This window comes from Hyla sarda, unplaced genomic scaffold (assembly GCF_029499605.1).
Source record: "Hyla sarda isolate aHylSar1 unplaced genomic scaffold, aHylSar1.hap1 scaffold_534, whole genome shotgun sequence".
NCBI classification, from domain to species: domain Eukaryota; kingdom Metazoa; phylum Chordata; class Amphibia; order Anura; family Hylidae; genus Hyla; species Hyla sarda.
In genome coordinates, this window is record NW_026610545.1 from 28358 (window position 1) to 42053 (window position 13696).

General features: G+C 46.0%; 6 non-coding genes across 6 annotated transcripts; all 6 read left to right on the top strand.

Annotated features, from left to right (window-relative positions):
- The first annotated feature begins 304 nt into the window (after window positions 1-304).
- LOC130338977 (U2 spliceosomal RNA) lies at window positions 305-495 on the top strand. Its single transcript, XR_008879425.1, has one exon. It is a non-coding gene; the product is annotated as a U2 spliceosomal RNA (small nuclear RNA).
- A 2089-nt stretch (window positions 496-2584) lies between these two features.
- LOC130338979 (U2 spliceosomal RNA) lies at window positions 2585-2775 on the top strand. Its single transcript, XR_008879426.1, has one exon. It is a non-coding gene; the product is annotated as a U2 spliceosomal RNA (small nuclear RNA).
- A 2085-nt stretch (window positions 2776-4860) lies between these two features.
- Window positions 4861-5051, top strand: LOC130338980 (U2 spliceosomal RNA). Its single transcript, XR_008879427.1, has one exon. It is a non-coding gene; the product is annotated as a U2 spliceosomal RNA (small nuclear RNA).
- Window positions 5052-7143: 2092 nt separating this feature from the next.
- Window positions 7144-7334, top strand: LOC130338981 (U2 spliceosomal RNA). Its single transcript, XR_008879428.1, has one exon. It is a non-coding gene; the product is annotated as a U2 spliceosomal RNA (small nuclear RNA).
- A 2071-nt stretch (window positions 7335-9405) lies between these two features.
- Window positions 9406-9596, top strand: LOC130338982 (U2 spliceosomal RNA). Its single transcript, XR_008879429.1, has one exon. It is a non-coding gene; the product is annotated as a U2 spliceosomal RNA (small nuclear RNA).
- A 2089-nt stretch (window positions 9597-11685) lies between these two features.
- On the top strand, window positions 11686-11876 carry LOC130338983 (U2 spliceosomal RNA). The gene has a single exon (XR_008879430.1). It is a non-coding gene; the product is annotated as a U2 spliceosomal RNA (small nuclear RNA).
- Window positions 11877-13696: the final 1820 nt, after the last annotated feature.

Consider the following 13696-nt stretch of genomic DNA (forward strand, 5'->3'; position numbering starts at 1 on the left):
TGCTTGTGTGTGTGTTTCCTATGCAGATCCTAAGCCCAGTGTCACATGCAAGTAGGAGGAGTAAGAAGGGTTCCTGGCAAATCCGGGTTATGGATTGCATTTAAAAAGGCCCCGTGGGAGTGCAATGGGCCCCTGTCTTGCTGCTTAGCAATAATGGTATGGGTTTAGGTTCTGCTGTGTGTACTGGTGGTTGACTGCCCCCCAGCCCAGAGTGTGCATGGAAAATTGTCTGGCAGCCTCCCTGACAGCAAGCAGTGATAGTGCCCATGAAGGGGACCTTGTTGGGCCCGCCCCTTTCACGGTTATCGCTTCTCGGCCTTTTGGCTAAGATCAAGTGTAGTATCTGTTCTTATCAGTTTAATATCTGATACGTCCCCTATCTGGGGACCATATATTAAATGGATTTTTGAGAACGGGGGCCGATTTCGAAGCTTGCTTCCGTCGCCCTATGCATTGACCCGATATGGCAGTATCTTCGGGTACAGTGCACCACCCCCTTACAGGGTTAAAAAGAAAGATTCCTACTTTCATTGCTACCTGCTTGCTGGCTAGCCAGCTAGCCAGCCCTGTGGGCCTTGCTGCTGCAGCCAAAAAACAAAAGGTGGTGCTGCTGCTGCTGCTTCTGCTGCTTCTGCTTGTGTCTGGCCGCTGTTGGAGCGTCCAGGCACAGGACTTCTGCTGCTGCTGACTAAATGGCCTCCTTAATTGGATCATTTGAGTAGCCAGCACACCTGTGCAGGTAGGGCATGACATGATAGGCAGCTGCCTTGATAGCGGGTGGGTGCTGAATGTTCCTAATTGACAAAATAAGATTAATGCTTATGAAGAAATATAAAATCTCATCCCTTCCCCAATATCGCGCCACACCCCTACCCCTTAATTCCCTGGTTGAACTTGATGGACATATGTCTTTTTTCGACCGTACTAACTATGTAACTATGTAACATAACATGGGGGGGGGGGGGGGGTCTCCTGGCTGTTCACACAGGTGTGTCATTGCTGTACATTGACCATGCATTGCTTCTGTGGTATTGCAAAGGCAAAGACAAATGCTTCCAGCCATCCATTGCACTAATGGATTGGTCATCAGCTGGCTGTCTATGTCCCGCATCAATATAGACCAAAGTACAGAGGGTTAGGCTATGCTATTGTGCACCTACCTGATGCATCAGAAGGTGCGAGGCCCTTGCTAAATTCTGTGCACAGACTTTGAGATCTATACTTTAGACTGTATCTAAACCTGCTCCAACATGGACTGACATTCTGGCCTACTTTCAGCCGATGCGACTTGTCTGTCGCTGAACAGTCGCTTTTTATGTATTCAGCACCTATGTATAATGTTGTAAAAATGCTCTAGAAGCTAAAGTCGCAGAAATGTCACACATATTTGGCCTGCAACTTTCTGTGCGACAAATTCAGACAGGAAAAATCAGTATAAATCCTTAGAAAATTATCCCCCAGTGTCTCCATCTGCTGGCGGTATTGAATAAGCATTGCTGCACTGATGGGGTATGCATTAGACGAAAAAAAAGAAGAAAAAGAAGAATAATACGCCCAGAAAAGAGGCGAAAAGGAGAAAAACGTAAAAAAACGTGAAAAAAAAGTAAGAGGAAGAGAAGGGAAAAAAAGGTGGAAATGGGTTTAAAAGTGATTTCGGCGGAGAAATATATATATATATATATATATATATATATATATATATATATATATACGCGCACACACACACATATATATAAACGTATTCTCCGTTGAGATATTGCAGCCGCTGCTGTGTCCAGGCCCAGGAGCCTTAGCACTGTGCTGTGATGTCACTCAATACCACTGACATCACTAGGTGTAAACAACATCTCTCCTTTGCTGTGTATGTGACTATGGAGCTGTTTGGTGATGTCGTCTATTATGGCCTTCATAGAAGCAACAGGAGATTGTTGCATCCATCTAGAACCCTCAGAACTACAGTGCTATGATGTCACTCACTTCCACAGGCCTTGCAGAGTGTAAACAACAACAACCCAGCTTTGTTGTGTATGTAACCATAGGGATTTGTGATGTCACCTAGAACCTTCACAGCAGCGACAGCTTTATGAGGAGCATCAGCACTGCTCTGCCTGAGCAGAACCATCACCGCCATAGGTTGTCAAATAACCCGGATTTAACCCACACAGGTAAGTCCAATGGGGTGCAGGCATGTCCTCTATGCTTACAGCTTCCCGTGGGTGTTGGTTTGATACCGTTTGGGGACAGCCAAGGAGGCATCTGCAGGCAACAAAGGTAGGTGTGTGCTTGTGTGTGTGTTTCCTATGCAGATCCTAAGCCCAGTGTCACATGCAAGTAGGAGGAGTAAGAAGGGTTCCTGGCAAATCCGGGTTATGGATTGCATTTAAAAAGGCCCCGTGGGAGTGCAATGGGCCCCTGTCTTGCTGCTTAGCAATAATGGTATGGGTTTAGGTTCTGCTGTGTGTACTGGTGGTTGACTGCCCCCCAGCCCAGAGTGTGCATGGAAAATTGTCTGGCAGCCTCCCTGACAGCAAGCAGTGATAGTGCCCATGAAGGGGACCTTGTTGGGCCCGCCCCTTTCACGGTTATCGCTTCTCGGCCTTTTGGCTAAGATCAAGTGTAGTATCTGTTCTTATCAGTTTAATATCTGATACGTCCCCTATCTGGGGACCATATATTAAATGGATTTTTGAGAACGGGGGCCGATTTCGAAGCTTGCTTCCGTCGCCCTATGCATTGACCCGATATGGCAGTATCTTCGGGTACAGTGCACCACCCCCTTACAGGGTTAAAAAGAAAGATTCCTACTTTCATTGCTACCTGCTTGCTGGCTAGCCAGCTAGCCAGCCCTGTGGGCCTTGCTGCTGCAGCCAAAAAACAAAAGGTGGTGCTGCTGCTGCTGCTTCTGCTGCTTCTGCTTGTGTCTGGCCGCTGTTGGAGCGTCCAGGCACAGGACTTCTGCTGCTGCTGACTAAATGGCCTCCTTAATTGGATCATTTGAGTAGCCAGCACACCTGTGCAGGTAGGGCATGACATGATAGGCAGCTGCCTTGATAGCGGGTGGGTGCTGAATGTTCCTAATTGACAAAATAAGATTAATGCTTATGAAGAAATATAAAATCTCATCCCTTCCCCAATATCGCGCCACACCCCTACCCCTTAATTCCCTGGTTGAACTTGATGGACATATGTCTTTTTTCGACCGTACTAACTATGTAACTATGTAACATAACATGGGGGGGGGGGGGGTCTCCTGGCTGTTCACACAGGTGTGTCATTGCTGTACATTGACCATGCATTGCTTCTGTGGTATTGCAAAGGCAAAGACAAATGCTTCCAGCCATCCATTGCACTAATGGATTGGTCATCAGCTGGCTGTCTATGTCCCGCATCAATATAGACCAAAGTACAGAGGGTTAGGCTATGCTATTGTGCACCTACCTGATGCATCAGAAGGTGCGAGGCCCTTGCTAAATTCTGTGCACAGACTTTGAGATCTATACTTTAGACTGTATCTAAACCTGCTCCAACATGGACTGACATTCTGGCCTACTTTCAGCCGATGCGACTTGTCTGTCGCTGAACAGTCGCTTTTTATGTATTCAGCACCTATGTATAATGTTGTAAAAATGCTCTAGAAGCTAAAGTCGCAGAAATGTCACACATATTTGGCCTGCAACTTTCTGTGCGACAAATTCAGACAGGAAAAATCAGTATAAATCCTAAGAAAATTATCCCCCAGTGTCTCCATCTGCTGGCGGTATTGAATAAGCATTGCTGCACTGATGGGGTATGCATTAGACGAAAAAAAAGAAGAAAAAGAAGAATAATACGCCCAGAAAAGAGGCGAAAAGGAGAAAAACGTAAAAAAACGTGAAAAAAAAGTAAGAGGAAGAGAAGGGAAAAAAAGGTGGAAATGGGTTTAAAAGTGATTTCGGCGGAGAAATATATATATATATATATATATATATATATATATATATATATATACGCGCACACACACACATATATATAAACGTATTCTCCGTTGAGATATTGCAGCCGCTGCTGTGTCCAGGCCCAGGAGCCTTAGCACTGTGCTGTGATGTCACTCAATACCACTGACATCACTAGGTGTAAACAACATCTCTCCTTTGCTGTGTATGTGACTATGGAGCTGTTTGGTGATGTCGTCTATTATGGCCTTCATAGAAGCAACAGGAGATTGTTGCATCCATCTAGAACCCTCAGAACTACAGTGCTATGATGTCACTCACTTCCACAGGCCTTGCAGAGTGTAAACAACAACAACCCAGCTTTGTTGTGTATGTAACCATAGGGATTTGTGATGTCACCTAGAACCTTCACAGCAGCGACAGCTTTATGAGGAGCATCAGCACTGCTCTGCCTGAGCAGAACCATCACCGCCATAGGTTGTCAAATAACCCGGATTTAACCCACACAGGTAAGTCCAATGGGGTGCAGGCATGTCCTCTATGCTTACAGCTTCCCGTGGGTGTTGGTTTGATACCGTTTGGGGACAGCCAAGGAGGCATCTGCAGGCAACAAAGGTAGGTGTGTGCTTGTGTGTGTGTTTCCTATGCAGATCCTAAGCCCAGTGTCACATGCAAGTAGGAGGAGTAAGAAGGGTTCCTGGCAAATCCGGGTTATGGATTGCATTTAAAAAGGCCCCGTGGGAGTGCAATGGGCCCCTGTCTTGCTGCTTAGCAATAATGGTATGGGTTTAGGTTCTGCTGTGTGTACTGGTGGTTGACTGCCCCCCAGCCCAGAGTGTGCATGGAAAATTGTCTGGCAGCCTCCCTGACAGCAAGCAGTGATAGTGCCCATGAAGGGGACCTTGTTGGGCCCGCCCCTTTCACGGTTATCGCTTCTCGGCCTTTTGGCTAAGATCAAGTGTAGTATCTGTTCTTATCAGTTTAATATCTGATACGTCCCCTATCTGGGGACCATATATTAAATGGATTTTTGAGAACGGGGGCCGATTTCGAAGCTTGCTTCCGTCGCCCTATGCATTGACCCGATATGGCAGTATCTTCGGGTACAGTGCACCACCCCCTTACAGGGTTAAAAAGAAAGATTCCTACTTTCATTGCTACCTGCTTGCTGGCTAGCCAGCTAGCCAGCCCTGTGGGCCTTGCTGCTGCAGCCAAAAAACAAAAGGTGGTGCTGCTGCTGCTGCTTCTGCTGCTTCTGCTTGTGTCTGGCCGCTGTTGGAGCGTCCAGGCACAGGACTTCTGCTGCTGCTGACTAAATGGCCTCCTTAATTGGATCATTTGAGTAGCCAGCACACCTGTGCAGGTAGGGCATGACATGATAGGCAGCTGCCTTGATAGCGGGTGGGTGCTGAATGTTCCTAATTGACAAAATAAGATTAATGCTTATGAAGAAATATAAAATCTCATCCCTTCCCCAATATCGCGCCACACCCCTACCCCTTAATTCCCTGGTTGAACTTGATGGACATATGTCTTTTTTCGACCGTACTATCTATGTAACTATGTAACATAACATGGGGGGGGGGGGGGGGGTCTCCTGGCTGTTCACACAGGTGTGTCATTGCTGTACATTGACCATGCATTGCTTCTGTGGTATTGCAAAGGCAAAGACAAATGCTTCCAGCCATCCATTGCACTAATGGATTGGTCATCAGCTGGCTGTCTATGTCCCGCATCAATATAGACCAAAGTACAGAGGGTTAGGCTATGCTATTGTGCACCTACCTGATGCATCAGAAGGTGCGAGGCCCTTGCTAAATTCTGTGCACAGACTTTGAGATCTATACTTTAGACTGTATCTAAACCTGCTCCAACATGGACTGACATTCTGGCCTACTTTCAGCCGATGCGACTTGTCTGTCGCTGAACAGTCGCTTTTTATGTATTCAGCACCTATGTATAATGTTGTAAAAATGCTCTAGAAGCTAAAGTCGCAGAAATGTCACACATATTTGGCCTGCAACTTTCTGTGCGACAAATTCAGACAGGAAAAATCAGTATAAATCCTTAGAAAATTATCCCCCAGTGTCTCCATCTGCTGGCGGTATTGAATAAGCATTGCTGCACTGATGGGGTATGCATTAGACGAAAAAAAAGAAGAAAAAGAAGAATAATACGCCCAGAAAAGAGGCGAAAAGGAGAAAAACGTAAAAAAACGTGAAAAAAAAGTAAGAGGAAGAGAAGGGAAAAAAAGGTGGAAATGGGTTTAAAAGTGATTTCGGCGGAGAAATATATATATATATATATATATATATATATATATATATATATATATATACGCGCACACACACACATATATATAAACGTATTCTCCGTTGAGATATTGCAGCCGCTGCTGTGTCCAGGCCCAGGAGCCTTAGCACTGTGCTGTGATGTCACTCAATACCACTGACATCACTAGGTGTAAACAACATCTCTCCTTTGCTGTGTATGTGACTATGGAGCTGTTTGGTGATGTCGTCTATTATGGCCTTCATAGAAGCAACAGGAGATTGTTGCATCCATCTAGAACCCTCAGAACTACAGTGCTATGATGTCACTCACTTCCACAGGCCTTGCAGAGTGTAAACAACAACAACCCAGCTTTGTTGTGTATGTAACCATAGGGATTTGTGATGTCACCTAGAACCTTCACAGCAGCGACAGCTTTATGAGGAGCATCAGCACTGCTCTGCCTGAGCAGAACCATCACCGCCATAGGTTGTCAAATAACCCGGATTTAACCCACACAGGTAAGTCCAATGGGGTGCAGGCATGTCCTCTATGCTTACAGCTTCCCGTGGGTGTTGGTTTGATACCGTTTGGGGACAGCCAAGGAGGCATCTGCAGGCAACAAAGGTAGGTGTGTGCTTGTGTGTGTGTTTCCTATGCAGATCCTAAGCCCAGTGTCACATGCAAGTAGGAGGAGTAAGAAGGGTTCCTGGCAAATCCGGGTTATGGATTGCATTTAAAAAGGCCCCGTGGGAGTGCAATGGGCCCCTGTCTTGCTGCTTAGCAATAATGGTATGGGTTTAGGTTCTGCTGTGTGTACTGGTGGTTGACTGCCCCCCAGCCCAGAGTGTGCATGGAAAATTGTCTGGCAGCCTCCCTGACAGCAAGCAGTGATAGTGCCCATGAAGGGGACCTTGTTGGGCCCGCCCCTTTCACGGTTATCGCTTCTCGGCCTTTTGGCTAAGATCAAGTGTAGTATCTGTTCTTATCAGTTTAATATCTGATACGTCCCCTATCTGGGGACCATATATTAAATGGATTTTTGAGAACGGGGGCCGATTTCGAAGCTTGCTTCCGTCGCCCTATGCATTGACCCGATATGGCAGTATCTTCGGGTACAGTGCACCACCCCCTTACAGGGTTAAAAAGAAAGATTCCTACTTTCATTGCTACCTGCTTACTGGCTAGCCAGCTAGCCAGCCCTGTGGGCCTTGCTGCTGCAGCCAAAAAACAAAAGGTGGTGCTGCTGCTGCTGCTTCTGCTGCTTCTGCTTGTGTCTGGCCGCTGTTGGAGCGTCCAGGCACAGGACTTCTGCTGCTGCTGACTAAATGGCCTCCTTAATTGGATCATTTGAGTAGCCAGCACACCTGTGCAGGTAGGGCATGACATGATAGGCAGCTGCCTTGATAGCGGGTGGGTGCTGAATGTTCCTAATTGACAAAATAAGATTAATGCTTATGAAGAAATATAAAATCTCATCCCTTCCCCAATATCGCGCCACACCCCTACCCCTTAATTCCCTGGTTGAACTTGATGGACATATGTCTTTTTTCGACCGTACTAACTATGTAACTATGTAACATAACATGGGGGGGGGGGGGGTCTCCTGGCTGTTCACACAGGTGTGTCATTGCTGTACATTGACCATGCATTGCTTCTGTGGTATTGCAAAGGCAAAGACAAATGCTTCCAGCCATCCATTGCACTAATGGATTGGTCATCAGCTGGCTGTCTATGTCCCGCATCAATATAGACCAAAGTACAGAGGGTTAGGCTATGCTATTGTGCACCTACCTGATGCATCAGAAGGTGCGAGGCCCTTGCTAAATTCTGTGCACAGACTTTGAGATCTATACTTTAGACTGTATCTAAACCTGCTCCAACATGGACTGACATTCTGGCCTACTTTCAGCCGATGCGACTTGTCTGTCGCTGAACAGTCGCTTTTTATGTATTCAGCACCTATGTATAATGTTGTAAAAATGCTCTAGAAGCTAAAGTCGCAGAAATGTCACACATATTTGGCCTGCAACTTTCTGTGCGACAAATTCAGACAGGAAAAATCAGTATAAATCCTTAGAAAATTATCCCCCAGTGTCTCCATCTGCTGGCGGTATTGAATAAGCATTGCTGCACTGATGGGGTATGCATTAGACGAAAAAAAAGAAGAAAAAGAAGAATAATACGCCCAGAAAAGAGGCGAAAAGGAGAAAAACGTAAAAAAACTTGAAAAAAAAGTAAGAGGAAGAGAAGGGAAAAAAAGGTGGAAATGGGTTTAAAAGTGATTTCGGCGGAGAAATATATATATATATATATATATATATATATACGCGCACACACACACATATATATAAACGTATTCTCCGTTGAGATATTGCAGCCGCTGCTGTGTCCAGGCCCAGGAGCCTTAGCACTGTGCTGTGATGTCACTCAATACCACTGACATCACTAGGTGTAAACAACATCTCTCCTTTGCTGTGTATGTGACTATGGAGCTGTTTGGTGATGTCGTCTATTATGGCCTTCATAGAAGCAACAGGAGATTGTTGCATCCATCTAGAACCCTCAGAACTACAGTGCTATGATGTCACTCACTTCCACAGGCCTTGCAGAGTGTAAACAACAACAACCCAGCTTTGTTGTGTATGTAACCATAGGGATTTGTGATGTCACCTAGAACCTTCACAGCAGCGACAGCTTTATGAGGAGCATCAGCACTGCTCTGCCTGAGCAGAACCATCACCGCCATAGGTTGTCAAATAACCCGGATTTAACCCACACAGGTAAGTCCAATGGGGTGCAGGCATGTCCTCTATGCTTACAGCTTCCCGTGGGTGTTGGTTTGATACCGTTTGGGGACAGCCAAGGAGGCATCTGCAGGCAACAAAGGTAGGTGTGTGCTTGTGTGTGTGTTTCCTATGCAGATCCTAAGCCCAGTGTCACATGCAAGTAGGAGGAGTAAGAAGGGTTCCTGGCAAATCCGGGTTATGGATTGCATTTAAAAAGGCCCCGTGGGAGTGCAATGGGCCCCTGTCTTGCTGCTTAGCAATAATGGTATGGGTTTAGGTTCTGCTGTGTGTACTGGTGGTTGACTGCCCCCCAGCCCAGAGTGTGCATGGAAAATTGTCTGGCAGCCTCCCTGACAGCAAGCAGTGATAGTGCCCATGAAGGGGACCTTGTTGGGCCCGCCCCTTTCACGGTTATCGCTTCTCGGCCTTTTGGCTAAGATCAAGTGTAGTATCTGTTCTTATCAGTTTAATATCTGATACGTCCCCTATCTGGGGACCATATATTAAATGGATTTTTGAGAACGGGGGCCGATTTCGAAGCTTGCTTCCGTCGCCCTATGCATTGACCCGATATGGCAGTATCTTCGGGTACAGTGCACCACCCCCTTACAGGGTTAAAAAGAAAGATTCCTACTTTCATTGCTACCTGCTTGCTGGCTAGCCAGCTAGCCAGCCCTGTGGGCCTTGCTGCTGCAGCCAAAAAACAAAAGGTGGTGCTGCTGCTGCTGCTTCTGCTGCTTCTGCTTGTGTCTGGCCGCTGTTGGAGCGTCCAGGCACAGGACTTCTGCTGCTGCTGACTAAATGGCCTCCTTAATTGGATCATTTGAGTAGCCAGCACACCTGTGCAGGTAGGGCATGACATGATAGGCAGCTGCCTTGATAGCGGGTGGGTGCTGAATGTTCCTAATTGACAAAATAAGATTAATGCATATGAAGAAATATAAAATCTCATCCCTTCCCCAATATCGCGCCACACCCCTACCCCTTAATTCCCTGGTTGAACTTGATGGACATATGTCTTTTTTCGACCGTACTAACTATGTAACTATGTAACATAACATGGGGGGGGGGGGGGGGGGGGTCTCCTGGCTGTTCACACAGGTGTGTCATTGCTGTACATTGACCATGCATTGCTTCTGTGGTATTGCAAAGGCAAAGACAAATGCTTCCAGCCATCCATTGCACTAATGGATTGGTCATCAGCTGGCTGTCTATGTCCCGCATCAATATAGACCAAAGTACAGAGGGTTAGGCTATGCTATTGTGCACCTACCTAATGCATCAGAAGGTGCGAGGCCCTTGCTAAATTCTGTGCACAGACTTTGAGATCTATACTTTAGACTGTATCTAAACCTGCTCCAACATGGACTGACATTCTGGCCTACTTTCAGCCGATGCGACTTGTCTGTCGCTGAACAGTCGCTTTTTATGTATTCAGCACCTATGTATAATGTTGTAAAAATGCTCTAGAAGCTAAAGTCGCAGAAATGTCACACATATTTGGCCTGCAACTTTCTGTGCGACAAATTCAGACAGGAAAAATCAGTATAAATCCTTAGAAAATTATCCCCCAGTGTCTCCATCTGCTGGCGGTATTGAATAAGCATTGCTGCACTGATGGGGTATGCATTAGACGAAAAAAAAGAAGAAAAAGAAGAATAATACGCCCAGAAAAGAGGCGAAAAGGAGAAAAACGTAAAAAAACGTGAAAAAAAAGTAAGAGGAAGAGAAGGGAAAAAAAGGTGGAAATGGGTTTAAAAGTGATTTCGGCGGAGAAATATATATATATATATATATATATATATATATATATATATATACGCGCACACACACACATATATATAAACGTATTCTCCGTTGAGATATTGCAGCCGCTGCTGTGTCCAGGCCCAGGAGCCTTAGCACTGTGCTGTGATGTCACTCAATACCACTGACATCACTAGGTGTAAACAACATCTCTCCTTTGCTGTGTATGTGACTATGGAGCTGTTTGGTGATGTCGTCTATTATGGCCTTCATAGAAGCAACAGGAGATTGTTGCATCCATCTAGAACCCTCAGAACTACAGTGCTATGATGTCACTCACTTCCACAGGCCTTGCAGAGTGTAAACAACAACAACCCAGCTTTGTTGTGTATGTAACCATAGGGATTTGTGATGTCACCTAGAACCTTCACAGCAGCGACAGCTTTATGAGGAGCATCAGCACTGCTCTGCCTGAGCAGAACCATCACCGCCATAGGTTGTCAAATAACCCGGATTTAACCCACACAGGTAAGTCCAATGGGGTGCAGGCATGTCCTCTATGCTTACAGCTTCCCGTGGGTGTTGGTTTGATACCGTTTGGGGACAGCCAAGGAGGCATCTGCAGGCAACAAAGGTAGGTGTGTGCTTGTGTGTGTGTTTCCTATGCAGATCCTAAGCCCAGTGTCACATGCAAGTAGGAGGAGTAAGAAGGGTTCCTGGCAAATCCGGGTTATGGATTGCATTTAAAAAGGCCCCGTGGGAGTGCAATGGGCCCCTGTCTTGCTGCTTAGCAATAATGGTATGGGTTTAGGTTCTGCTGTGTGTACTGGTGGTTGACTGCCCCCCAGCCCAGAGTGTGCATGGAAAATTGTCTGGCAGCCTCCCTGACAGCAAGCAGTGATAGTGCCCATGAAGGGGACCTTGTTGGGCCCGCCCCTTTCACGGTTATCGCTTCTCGGCCTTTTGGCTAAGATCAAGTGTAGTATCTGTTCTTATCAGTTTAATATCTGATACGTCCCCTATCTGGGGACCATATATTAAATGGATTTTTGAGAACGGGGGCCGATTTCGAAGCTTGCTTCCGTCGCCCTATGCATTGACCCGATATGGCAGTATCTTCGGGTACAGTGCACCACCCCCTTACAGGGTTAAAAAGAAAGATTCCTACTTTCATTGCTACCTGCTTGCTGGCTAGCCAGCTAGCCAGCCCTGTGGGCCTTGCTGCTGCAGCCAAAAAACAAAAGGTGGTGCTGCTGCTGCTGCTTCTGCTGCTTCTGCTTGTGTCTGGCCGCTGTTGGAGCGTCCAGGCACAGGACTTCTGCTGCTGCTGACTAAATGGCCTCCTTAATTGGATCATTTGAGTAGCCAGCACACCTGTGCAGGTAGGGCATGACATGATAGGCAGCTGCCTTGATAGCGGGTGGGTGCTGAATGTTCCTAATTGACAAAATAAGATTAATGCTTATGAAGAAATATAAAATCTCATCCCTTCCCCAATATCGCGCCACACCCCTACCCCTTAATTCCCTGGTTGAACTTGATGGACATATGTCTTTTTTCGACCGTACTAACTATGTAACTATGTAACATAACATGGGGGGGGGGGGGGGTCTCCTGGCTGTTCACACAGGTGTGTCATTGCTGTACATTGACCATGCATTGCTTCTGTGGTATTGCAAAGGCAAAGACAAATGCTTCCAGCCATCCATTGCACTAATGGATTGGTCATCAGCTGGCTGTCTATGTCCCGCATCAATATAGACCAAAGTACAGAGGGTTAGGCTATGCTATTGTGCACCTACCTGATGCATCAGAAGGTGCGAGGCCCTTGCTAAATTCTGTGCACAGACTTTGAGATCTATACTTTAGACTGTATCTAAACCTGCTCCAACATGGACTGACATTCTGGCCTACTTTCAGCCGATGCGACTTGTCTGTCGCTGAACAGTCGCTTTTTATGTATTCAGCACCTATGTATAATGTTGTAAAAATGCTCTAGAAGCTAAAGTCGCAGAAATGTCACACATATTTGGCCTGCAACTTTCTGTGCGACAAATTCAGACAGGAAAAATCAGTATAAATCCTTAGAAAATTATCCCCCAGTGTCTCCATCTGCTGGCGGTATTGAATAAGCATTGCTGCACTGATGGGGTATGCATTAGACGAAAAAAAAGAAGAAAAAGAAGAATAATACGCCCAGAAAAGAGGCGAAAAGGAGAAAAACGTAAAAAAACGTGAAAAAAAAGTAAGAGGAAGAGAAGGGAAAAAAAGGTGGAAATGGGTTTAAAAGTGATTTCGGCGGAGAAATATATATATATATATATATATATATATATATATATATATATATATATATACGCGCACACACACACATATATATAAACGTATTCTCCGTTGAGATATTGCAGCCGCTGCTGTGTCCAGGCCCAGGAGCCTTAGCACTGTGCTGTGATGTCACTCAATACCACTGACATCACTAGGTGTAAACAACATCTCTCCTTTGCTGTGTATGTGACTATGGAGCTGTTTGGTGATGTCGTCTATTATGGCCTTCATAGAAGCAACAGGAGATTGTTGCATCCATCTAGAACCCTCAGAACTACAGTGCTATGATGTCACTCACTTCCACAGGCCTTGCAGAGTGTAAACAACAACAACCCAGCTTTGTTGTGTATGTAACCATAGGGATTTGTGATGTCACCTAGAACCTTCACAGCAGCGACAGCTTTATGAGGAGCATCAGCACTGCTCTGCCTGAGCAGAACCATCACCGCCATAGGTTGTCAAATAACCCGGATTTAACCCACACAGGTAAGTCCAATGGGGTGCAGGCATGTCCTCTATGCTTACAGCTTCCCGTGGGTGTTGGTTTGATACCGTTTGGGGACAGCCAAGGAGGCATCTGCAGGCAACAAAGGTAGGTGTGTGCTTGTGTGTGTGTTTCCTATGCAGATCCTA